A 9,216-nucleotide genomic window follows, 5' to 3' on the forward strand; every position below is an offset into this window, starting at 1 on the left:
GACATGGTGAACCTAGAGTCTTCCAGTGCAAAGACTGCTCTTTGATTTCAGGATCATATCCATATACCCATGATTTGTCACCTGTAATTACCCTATTTAACAAATCTGGGTCATTTTTAGTCTGACTTATCAGTTCTTGGCACCCTTCAAGTCGATAATGTCTCTTGTCACTTGACAACACTTTTGGAATGATTTTTGTGGACACTCTATGCATGTTCAAATCTTCAGTTAAAACTGACTGAACTGCACAGAAACTTAAATTAAGTTCATCAGCCATCTCCCTAATTGTAAGTCTGTGATCAGAGTGCACTAAGTCGTGAACTTTCACAACATTTTCATTTGTTTTTGAGGTGGAAGGACAGTCGGACTGTGGTTCATCTTCAAATTATTTGTGGCCATTTTTAAATCTGTTGAACCAGACAAAAACATTTGACTGGCTCATACAATTATCTCCAAAAGCTGTTTTTAATAGTTCATTAGTCTCAGAAGCTGATTTCCTGGTTTTAAAACAAAATGTCGCATAAACTCGTTGCTCCGTTTTTCCATACATTTTAACACAGACAGAATCCAGCAACAAGCCCTAACAGACCTGCAATCAACCAGCTGCACACAATGAACTGAATAAAGGAAACACAGTTTCCTGTCAGAGAGCGTTCAAGGAAAAGGCAATGACTCACTACCCAGCCTCTATGTACCTGCCCGCCAAACCAGTAAGCAGCAGCGGATCCATTCTTAAAACTTTCCAATCACACCTCATATAAGTCTTACAATTTACTTATTTAAAATTTTGCAAACTTACAATATTACTTGTTGAATAATTTATACAAGGTTCTTTCTAACACTGTTTCAGAATTTGCATCTGCAATAACTAGCATAAATTTTGATTTCATTTTAAGTATCGAGATCAAAGTGTCACTTCGTCCTTTACAAAATCTTTCACTGAGTAATAGCATTTTTCAGTTAGAAAATTGTGTAAATTGCTTTTTAAAATATTTAGTTTCATATTCCATATGTCACATCCTTTTATATTGTTGTGAATTTTCATGGCTATATATTGAGGACCAACAACTAAACTTTAAACACTAACTGTGGCAGTCAGAGTCATGACATAAGGTAGAAACAAAGCCTTCACAAAGACTCAGTGTCTCTAAATATAGTGCAAAAAAGAATTATCCAGTCTGGAATAAAAATCTACAGGAAGTTCCCACTCAGTATGAGAAAAGACATTGACAATCCTCATATATTCACAAGGGAAGCGAAAACATTCCTCATAAACCACACTGTGCACAGGGTGGTCAGAAAAAATAGTAAAAGCTTGTAAGTGTATTGCAAGATAGTGTGTGCTGAAAAATAATTGCTAAGAAAAAAGTTCTATATGTTGCACATTTACAAATTAATTAGCACTGAAGTTGTGCACACACAAATTAAAGTAGCCCACCAGATAAAGTGTCACTAAATGTGTTTTTTGTTTTGTTTCCTAAAACTGAACAGGAGATTGATACAAAAATTGGACGTAGGATGGTAGAAAGGACTGAACCCAAGTCAAACGCTGAGTAGTTTTGTGTGTTTTCAACCACACTATGAGAACAGCTGACACTTATTGTATCTGCCGAGCCACTTGAATTTGTTCAATGGCCTGATTGAGTAAGTTTAATGCTAATTAACTCAGAAACAACATGACATATCAAATCTTTTCTTAAAAATTATTTCTCAGCCCTCCCTACCTTGCAACACACTTACAAGTTTTTCAAACTGTTTTGATCATCCTGTATAATTTAAATAAATTTCTAGAGCTATAAGTTATGTAAAAGATGTTTTACATTATACACTTATGAACTTACCAATGCTTTACAATGTCACCAAATGTGTTCTTTGTTTTGTTTTCTAAAACTGGACAGGAGAGTGATACAAAAACTGGACATTGGATGGTAAAAGGACTGAACATGAGTTGAACAGATATATGTTCTAATCTCCTTCTCCCCCCTTCCCCACCCCCCCCCCCCCCACCCGGCCCACGCTCTCTGTCCATTGCCTCCCTCATTGCATAATACATAAATCATACCGCCATATGCTATGCTGATAACACAACTCTACTCACATCAGAACAACTCAAATTTGGATAATAGTAAACAGAAATCACTCAAATCTACCCTCCACTGGTTCTCTTGAAATAAATTACCCTGTGATACAGAGAAAACACAAAAGCTTCTTTTAACGTTCCCAAAAGCCATAGAAAACAAATCTGTAAAACTGTTAGGAATGTATATTGATTTCAAACTTAAGTGGAAAGAACGGGTAAGTCAGGTGTGGAAAAAGCTTTCAAAAATCTCGTATCTCCTTTGAAAACTCAGAGATATGATTAGTATGAACTTTCTTAGAGAAATGTACTTTGAACTCTTCCAATCACACAATACTTAACACTATGGCTGCTGCAGGTGCATGTCGAGCTGGCCGTGTTGAGCGTGTCCCTGAAGGTCCCCTAATCCATTTACCTGTGCTAATAGCCATCCTCGTGGATTACTGTCTGTGTCTGTGCTCTTCGTTCGGCTGACCTAGCCCTGTGCTGAGTATTTCTGGAGCCAGAGCAGTCACGTCTGTCTGGCAGACTGAGTGTGACCACCGATGTTACAAATAAACACAGTGTACCTGGATACTTATTCCATCTGGAGATGAATTGCTCGACAGACATAATGTATACTAAAAGTGCTTATGCTGCTAACATGTAACTCCTCATCAGATGCTTTCTTTCATTTGCGATTAGTTCATGCGAATCATCATAAGGCCTCGGTAGATGTCTGACAATGGAAAATTCAAGATGGAAATTTGGAGATTTGTGGTAAGCTTTTATGGGACCAAACTGCTGAGGTCATCGGTCCCTAAGCCTACACATTACTTACGCTATGGACAACACACACATCCATGCCCAAGAGAGGACTCAAACCTCCGACAGGGGAGCCGAAAAATCCAGGATGGAATGTAGCAATATTATGAGAAGGAAAGTTGTTACTCACCATAGAGCAGAGATGCTGAGTCACAGATAGGCACAACAAAAAGATTTTCACACAATAAAGCTTTTGGCCAATGTTCTTTGTCAACAATAGACACACATACCCACACACACACACTCACGCAAACGTGTGTGAGTTGCAACTTTTCTTCTCATAATATCAGTATACATCTGAGTTTTATTTGAAGTACTGACTAATTATCAGCTTTTTGTACATAACTTACAATGTAAACACCGGAGAGTCCATAACGATCAAATGTTGATGTTCGTCTGTACTAGCACAATAATTTGCCTGCAAACAGCTTTCAAGGGAAGCGTCAGGGTGGCCAAAAACCACTTTTGGAGCTAATGACTATATTTTGAATGATTAATCCAATAAATTATCCTCAGGGAAACTTCAAAACCAAAAATTCAACGTTTCTGAATTCTTCTTATATGGGACGCAATTATTATTAAACAGTAGGAATAAAGGATAATGTATAACTTTTGCTTAAGAATTCGATAAGGAAATACAAAATTTTCTGCACTACCTAATTAAATGTCACCTTAAGTTCTAACAACTTTTTGTGAATCAGAAATGGGTGAATGTGTGCAACTGACCATCGCCTAATGAAGTTAATCTTCATTTTTGAACTGCTGTCCGTTAGTCTCACTATAACTTAAAAATGGCTTAACCGCTTTGGATGATTCTTTTTTTGTTGCGTTCATAATTGTTAAAGTAAGGTTTTTATGAAATAAAAGTTTGGAAAAGTTGCCTAGGAAACTGGAAAATTCTGGATACACTGAAAGAGCTTTTTTCTATGATATTTTCACGATTTTCATTACTCACAATTGAAACGATTGATATCAATAATTATTTTTTTGTTTTGTCCATTCTGATCTTGGACTTGAAGCTTCCTGTCTATGTTTGTCAGCATAGTCTGCATGTTTCACATGTTTGTAGATAAGGTGTTTGTCAGCACAGCAATTATGTGGAGAGGCTCTTCAAGCTCAGATAATTCTGTGTTTTTGTTTATTTATTTATTTATTTTTATTTTTATTTATTTTTTATTTTATTTATTTATTTATTTTCTTTTTTTGCACTGTTATATTACCCATCCTTTCTCATCCAAGCTTTGGGCCGGCAATGGCAAAGCTGAAAATATTTTTTATTTTCATACTTATTTTTCATTTTTTTATTTTTGTAATTTTTAAATATTTTTTTCAGAAGTAAGGATTAACTTCACTTCCAGATGTAGCAACTTGGCTAAAAGCTCTTCTTTGTGTGGTATGTTTCAAAACATGGTACAACACACAAGGGTATTCATATTTCATTTCTCGGCGCACATTCTGTTTCGAGCAGACTGCACAACTATGTCCTAGTCCATGTTTCTTGGACTGGTCACTTGGAATGACATTTGGAAAGTGACTTCCAGTAAAGTGCAGAGGATTTTCATCATCAGAGTATCTTCCTGTCCCATCTCTTCTCCGTTGTGTAGCAAATTTTTCCATGAGTTCTTGTACCAGAGATAAATGAAAATTGTTAATGGAATTTTTCTCCCTGTCACCCATCTGTAAAGAGTGTGAGCATTCAAAACAATTGTACCATTTAACAGATCTACACACAGATACAGCTGAGCTTAATAGCATGTCAGAGTGGTCTACTGTGCCCATACTTGCATTGTAGTCGACAACCAAATGCAGCTTCATTATTTTCTCACCAGTCCTCCTGTTTGTCTTTCCCGTGTCACACATTCCTACAGTGTTACAGGTTGGCAACATCAACACTTCTCTCTTGTTGCAAAAATTGTGTCAGTTGACATAAATTAAACTTCCCCTCATTCAGTTTTTTCTTTAGCTTTGGCAAAATGCGTCCATTGCACGGTACCGTAACTAGGAGTGATTTGGAACTACTGGGGTGAAATGGAACACGGTGTCCATTTCAACAATTTGGTGTGGAGTGATAATTTGCTGTAACTAATGGAAGCTACCCTCTAGACTCCTCATGGATATTAGTTGTTTCAGTAATATAAAAATTATGTGTGTCAATGAGGTATGTAGTTTTTTTCAAAAAAATGTATTTAAGTGTAAATTTTACCTTTTTTCTAAAACTCTGGAAACAAACTGTTGCACAGCTACTCTGGTAATAGTAATACAGTTCTCTGATATTGGAATGTGGAGGACAACCATCAGTGACGATGTATGAAAGGTTAGGTTTGGTTATGTTATTCATTAGTTGCAAGCATAAATGTAGAAAATCATATTTTTTCAGGTTGAATTGGCACATGCCATGGGTATGCAAAAAGATGATTGGGCCAGCTAGCTATGAAAAATACAGCAAGACTAGCCTGCAGAAAGCTGTCAGTGATGTCAAAGCATGTAAATTATCACTCAGGAATGCATCCAAAAAATATGAAATACTGGTACCACCTAGTAAACTTACAAGGAAATTAAATAATAAAAATCCTTTGGAAATAGGTGGACAAACTGCTGTGAGTTTACAAGAAGAGAAGACATTATCCAGTGGATTATTTAAATGAGCAGAATGAGGTCAGCCATTAATGACAAGTAAGATAAGGGATATTGTAAAGAGCTATTGTACCAAAGGGGAAAAGTGGAAAAGAGGTTTGTAGACAATAGCCCTGGATATGAGTGGGTAAAAAATCTGCTTTCATATCACAATAATCTGACTATATGTTTGAATGAAAATGTAAAGAGAGCTAGAGCTCAAGAGAACAGACATGTCATAGTAAGCTATTTCAAAAATTTGGAGGAGACTGTGAGAGGTGTTCCATGTACCCACATAGTTGACTATGATGAGACCTATTTCTCCAACGATCCTGGTGCTGTCAGAGTGCTGGTCAAGAAGGGTTGTAAACATCCTCATAGAATCATAGAGCCATCCAAAACAAGTACATCTGTAACGATAGCTGCCACTTATCTGTATCCAACATGGACTGAAGAGGGAATGAATGGTACAGCCTACAACACAAACCAAAGTAGATGGTTTGACCTCAGTACATTTGAAGATTAGTTTCAGACAACAGCTTTGCTGTATCTTAGATGGCTTGAGGGGGTCAAAGTCCTGATAGGAGGCAATCTCTCAAGCCACATTTCCTTGTTTGTAGCCGCCCAATGTGAGGAGAACAATGTTAAGGTTGTGTTTCTCCCCCCCCCCCCCCCCCCAAATGCAACACACATCTGCCAGGCTCTAGATGTGGCATTCTTTCATCCAATGAAGATGTTGTTGTTGTTGTTTTCAGTCCTGAGACTGGTTTGATGCAGCTCTCCATGCTGGGCGAAAATCTTTGACTGATTGGAAGAAAGGCAATATGGGTGTTCTTCCAAAAAGTGACTTCCATAAGACATTGAAGGCGACGTTTCACTACATGATTGAGAAAATTCAAGACAATGCTATTGCAGGATTTCGTGCTTCTGGTATCATACCTTCCAATACAGAAAAAGTTTTATCTCCTTACCCATTAGTAGTTTGGAAAATGAAACAGGTGACCCAATGCAGGTATGGTCTGATGCCTTTGTGGAACACCTAAGAGATGTTTGTTGTGAGTCTGTTAATTCCCAATCCAAGCTCATGATGGAAAACTGGAAGGTCTCCATGGGAAAAGTGTCATGTCACAGGCAGAAATTTCAGACAATATTGCAGTGGACAGCAAGCAAATGGAAGCTAATGATCCCAAAGTTTTGGAGCAAGAAACTGTAATATCTGAGACAGCAAATGAAAAGGAATACTGACCTAGACCTTCCGAGACACCTCCAATGACACTGGCCAAAAATGATTTTGTCTTGGTTAAGTTTCGTGTTACAGAGACTAACCAATCAAAATTATATGTAGGAAGGACTGAGGCTATGGAGCTGCATGACGACATTCAAGTTAGTTTCATGAGGTGGAAAATTAGTGGGAAACAATAATTTTATTTTCCCGCTGTTGTAGATGTGTGTGGTGTCAAAAGCAAAAATTGTGATGAACATGAAAGGAACTCATTTCTGATGAGGAAGAATGATATTTAAAACTCTTGAAAGCATTGACATCATGTAATGTAAAGTGTTGTATTAAGTAATGAATGATATGTTTTTATATCATTGTTTCAAAAAGCATTTGTAAGTTCAGAGATTTAATGGTTAATAGAGCTGGTAACATAAAAAAATATTAATTGGCATTAATTAATATAAAGTTGTTCTATTATAAATGCATTTTTCTTAGTAAAATGCTTGTTAGATGTGTTTCACATGTTCCAGTTCACTTCACCACATGTTTCAAATGCAAATATTGTTCAAAATATGTAGTGTTCCAAATCACCCCAAGTCCTGGGGCGACTTGGAACACATTTAAGATTAAAATTTGAAGGGCTATGGTAGAGCATTTTTATTCTTGTAATATATTGCTGTAGGAAGGACTAGAGATACTGTATTTAAAATTTCAAAATTATAGTACAATATTTAGATATTAATTTTCAGTAAAAATTTCATTTTCTGTCCCAATTCACACCAAGTTTTGGTACTGCGTGTTGCTGTTCTATGGCTGTGAAGCCACAATAGCAGGGCTGGACTTGTATACCAATTGACGATATACAGGGTATGTCAAAATTCACAGTATGGTTTCATTAATGTTGACACTATATCACCAGATTTCCCCAAATTATGGACTTCAGTTTCTGTTGTTGTGCCTTTGTATACAATGAAATCCAAGATGTATCCAGTTTTACAGTCACACAACTCACATATCCTGATTCAAAATGTACTTTGTTTCAAACGAATGAATTGTTTAAAAGATAAGTGACCTTCGAACAATAATAAGCTTTCATCGATATAGAGCTTTTTGTATGGGTTAAACACACTGTGGAATGCCATACGAACTGTATCAATAATTTTCCTGATTTTTAAAAAAATGTCGTCTCCACAATTGGCAGAGATGTTACTAAAATGCAACAGTCTCAAAAGTACCATAAAATGGTCATTGGACATAACTTTGCCAAAAATTGGAGTGTTCAGAAGTATATCTCTGTACCAATATTCCCTTATTCTCAACTTTTTAATGCAAGCCATTAGAAGCCAAATACCAGTGAAACAATACAGTTCCTCAAAACCTTCCAGAATGAGATTTTCACTCTGCAGCAGAGTGTGCACTGATATGAAACTTCCTGGCAGATTAAAACTGTGTGCTGGACTGAGACTCAAACTCGGGACTTTTGCCTTTCGCGGGCAAGTGCTCTGCCAGCTGAGCTACCCAAGCATGACTCACGCCCTGTCCTCACAGCTTTACTTCTGCCAGTACCTCGTCTCCTACCTTCCAAACTTTACAGAAGCTCTCCTGCGAACCTTGCAGAACTAGCACCCCTCAAAGAAAGGATATAGTGGAGACATGGCTTAGCCACAGCCTTGGGGATGTTTCCAGAATGAGATTTTCACTCTGCAGCAGAGTGTGTGCTGATATGAAACTTCCTGGCAGATTACAACTGTGTGCCAGACCAAGACTCGAACTTGGGACCTTTGCCTTTCAAGGGCAAGTGCTCTGCCAACTGAGCTACCCAAGCACGACACAGTTTTAATCTATCAGGAAGTTTCCTCAAAACCTTATCTTTCCAGGTGGACAATTGAGAATGAAGTGATTCCGACATATTTGCCACGGTGAAAGTGTAAAATCGGTTTGTTTCAAGTGCTATAAATTTCATCAGATTTTCTGATTGAAATAGCATGAAAAAGGATAGAATGCTTGAATCAGATGCTAGTTGGCAATTATGTCATGAAGATGAGTCTTCAAATGCATGAAGTGCTGGACTGAAATCACACTTTTGCCAATTAAATTTTTCACTAAGGTCTAACCTTTTTCAGATTGATTCATCTCCACTTTCAGAATCTGAAGAACTGTCCTAGTGATATCTACTAGGTGAAGTATGAGGATGCGTGTTGGATATTACTACAATATGATTCTGAAGAATCATCATCACTACAGTAACTGAAGATGCCACACTCACTGTCATTGTCACTCCTTGTGAGTATCTGCAGTATCTCTTTGTCAGTGCAACCATGCTGACGCGTCATTCATTTGTGGAACTAAAAAGTGAAAGCACTTTAAAAATCCTGATGAATAGTCAGAAAGCTAAATGACACCACAGAAGCAGAAGATCACATGAACTAGCTAGCAAGAGTGTCTAATAGCAACTATGAAATCCAACAGAAATTCTGCCGAGCAGCTATAGTGGGGCGGGCTG

At 37.3% G+C, this 9,216-nt stretch overlaps 1 non-coding gene across 1 annotated transcript; it reads right to left on the reverse strand.

Moving 5' to 3' along the window:
• Positions 1–8,464: 8,464 nt before the first annotated feature.
• On the reverse strand, positions 8,465–8,539 carry Trnas-uga (transfer RNA serine (anticodon UGA)). The gene has a single exon. It is a non-coding gene; the product is annotated as a tRNA-Ser (tRNA).
• Positions 8,540–9,216: the final 677 nt, after the last annotated feature.

The sequence above is a fragment of the Schistocerca cancellata genome, chromosome 6 (assembly GCF_023864275.1).
Source record: "Schistocerca cancellata isolate TAMUIC-IGC-003103 chromosome 6, iqSchCanc2.1, whole genome shotgun sequence".
In the NCBI taxonomy this organism is placed as follows: Eukaryota; Metazoa; Arthropoda; class Insecta; order Orthoptera; family Acrididae; genus Schistocerca; species Schistocerca cancellata.